Raw genomic sequence first — 3,790 nt, 5'->3', positions numbered from 1 at the left:
CACACACACACACACACACACACACACACACACACACACACACACACACACACACACACACACACACACACACACACACACACACACACACACACACACACACACACACACACACACACACACACACACACACACACACACACACACACACACACACACACACACACACACACACACACACACACACACACACACACACACACACACACACACACACACACACACACACACACACACACACACACACACACACACACACACACACACACACACACACACACACACACACACACACACACACACACACACACACACACACACACACACACACACACACACACACACACACACACACACACACACACACACACACACACACACACACACACACATGCAGGTGAAGAAGGATTGTCTGAGACTGTACATGGTGAGTGTAGGGGAGATATTTAGGACGATTCTGGCACGTAAACACCTCACTTAGATTCTAATAGTGGGTGTCACTATAATTATACAGGAAATCCGAATTAATGTAGTTTTGGAGTACACCCACTATATAATATCAAAACTAAAAAACATTTGCAATGTGAACGTTGCTAGGATTGCCAGGAAAAGAAAAGCGCGAAAAAGCGAAGAAACAAGAAATTCGGCGAGTGCATAACTCCAATCTGTTACAACGTCATTCACATGTACTGTTTCAAGAAATTTAAGCTATATATAATTATACTTGTTTTGGTACTTTTCCTGGCCAATCCTTTCACATCAGTTGCAAGTAATAATAATTATTATTTAGTTTCACTGTCCAAAGGTGAATTCTTATTTAGTGCAATGACTGTGCCCAACCTGTATTTTGATTCTAAATTCCTTATCAACAGTAGGCCACTTGACTGTACATGTTCATGACGTTGTAACGGATTGGAGTTATGCACTCGCCGAATTTCTTGTTTCTTCGCTTTTTCGCGCTTTTCTTTTCCTGGCAATCCTAGCAACGTTCACATTGCAAATGTTTTTTAGTTTTGATTCCCTTTCTTTTTCAATACAGTAGTACATTAATGATAAGATAAATTAATATGACGTTGATTAATTTGTCATCGTCCTGTAATCTTGTTGAAGATAATATATAAGTGGTCGTTGGACAGAATTATATTATACTCCTCAATAGTCTCGATCCCAGGCCGCACTTCACTCAGGGAATTGAGGAGTTAGCCTCCTTCACCGGCCTTCTTTTCTCAATAATGAAAGTGAAATACCTATGAGGAACATCAAGAAGCAAGAGAAAGAAGTTCAAGAAGAGAAGACAGGACTGGAATAAACATCATTCAGTATTTTATTCAGTAATTTATCTATGATAAAAATAATGGCAGCCATGTTTATACTGTAGATGTACTTCCAAGTGCAAAAGCATGGAGGCCTATGGTAGATCCAGTCAGTGCATACGTCTAGCATAAATAGCATACCTGAAGTCGAAGTGAGAGAATGGAGAGCTGAGCTGAAGAAAGGAGGTTTTGTGTTTATCGATGTCACAGCCACGCCCACCTCATAAGTTGCCATGCGTTGCTGTGGCAGTCATTTAAAGATGGCGGAATTGCGTAGGCAAGAGAAGTGAAGCATGAGAAGTCACCTGCGTCTTGGAAGCGGACACAATTCTGAGAAAAACGCCCATGCTCCGGTTTGTAGTCGACTAGAGGCTGTATCTAGAATCTTCTGAATATGTCTGTACAAGGAGGAAATGCTTTTCAAGAATGTTACTTACTTACTTACTAACTTACTTAGTCAGTCAGACGAAACGCGGTGAAATATGAAAATAGTGCAATTTTTCAAATATCAATAGTAATGCATGAGAATATTCATAGACTATAATTTCACACATTTATACAGATAAAAGGCTAACTAAGCTATCTATCCAGTCCATTTCTTGCTGTGGCCTTTCCCTGCAGAAATAGAGCAGTCTAAACACGAGTCAAAATTTGTGCAATAATTGAAAACACACACAACTGCACTGTCAATCCTATGTACAACCTACTGGTTGTACTAATTGTATATAAAAATTATTATATTATATATATGTATATAATTATATAATTATTGTATACTATATAATGTTGGATGGAGTTCAAGAAAATGCCATTCATTATAATTCTATAAGGGTTGTTACTGGCTATAACTCACATGTTCCTATAGGGACAGCATAGTTATTAGGCATGCATGCATATAATTATGCATTGACCAATTTTAAAAAATATTGTTTATGGCATGCATGCTCATGGTTCTGCCTATTATTCCAATTATCATAGCCACATGTGTAAGCCTCAATTTGAGGCCGCGGGTGGGGGTATATTGGAGTGAAAGTCGCCGTTCGCAATTATACGCCTTATATACACATAGTTCGATTATAAGCATCTTGGATCATAACGATAATCATAGTCTCTCAAAGAACGTTCTTGTCTATGAGTAAAAGAATTGGAAAAAAGATTCTGATGCAAGCCAACAGTGGCTGCTGAGAGTTGGTTAGTATGGACCAACACAGACCAGTGGGCATATCCCTGAGTATCACATTAATTTTAGTTACCACAACTTTAAAACCTTAGCAACCATATGCAGTAAACATAATGTGTTTTGTCTATGAAACTATTATGGAGTAGTTAAGTGGAGTATTTAAAGAGTCAAGTCACTTAATCGGAAACATCTTTCTGCAATGTCTATGAAAGCCACTCCCCCACCAGTAGTACAACACTCGGCACCACTCTGAACTCGGCTGACATCAATCGAATCAGTGTTAGCCGAGCAAATCACATTGCTTTGGGAGGGGGTTGAAATACGTATAATTATAATTATGCCTTACTTCATCAACACACACATGCTCTCACGTCTGTCAGAGATAATGCTATTGACAGCATAAACACTCGTTCCTTATAAAGTAATGGCACTGCCTCTCCCATGTTAATTGAAGACTTTATTATAATTAACATATACTAGACAAATGGCGGCAGCTAATTGACGCCGGTGTGGCAGCACATGCCAACTCAGACACACACATAATAAAATTATTCTATGCGGTCTCCTCTCGTACTATACAATGGAGTATTTATGTATGCATGGAATCATAGATATAATAGGGCATAATTATAATAGGAAATTTCTATTATCTATGATGATAGCCTCCTTCACAGGCCTTATAGATAGTGCGGCATGGGATCGAGGCTAATAATTATAAGCTGTCAACCACGCTGTCTGAATCTAAGCACTTATTGTGTTGCTAACATAACTATTATAGTCAACACAAATCATTATCAGAGAGAACGCAGTATTTCATTGGTTCAGTAGACTCTTGTTAATCCGGTCACCCTTGGGACCATGCAGCTTGGCCGGAATAGCGAGATGGCTATATTTCGGGAATAACCGCGGCTTAAAAACGACCTTACCTCGAATCTAATGACTATATATAATTTTGCAGATATGCTCAAGCGCACCTATAGATAGATGAGTCTATATAGCTGAGTGTGGCTGTCCGTTCTGGGAGGTTATTTTCCATTACTAAAGCTGATCAGAGACTAGAAAACTGCTCGTTATATACGCGGAGTAGAAAAGTGGTCGCTCCTGAGAGGTTGCTTTACATTGAAGTCATTGTAGTTTCAATCCGGACCTGAGCTCTTGGTCATTATATAGCGTGTGGTTGCTCTTCGGAGGTGGTCGTTAATGGAGGTTCCACTGTATATATAATTATAGGCTAGCATAATTATAGGCAAAATAGGTACGCTTGAGTATTGTGCTGCATGGGGAAATAGTACATGTA

This window comes from Halichondria panicea, chromosome 1, assembly GCF_963675165.1.
Source record: "Halichondria panicea chromosome 1, odHalPani1.1, whole genome shotgun sequence".
Lineage (NCBI taxonomy): Eukaryota > Metazoa > Porifera > Demospongiae > Suberitida > Halichondriidae > Halichondria > Halichondria panicea.
Note: the sequence above shows the minus strand (reverse complement) of the source record.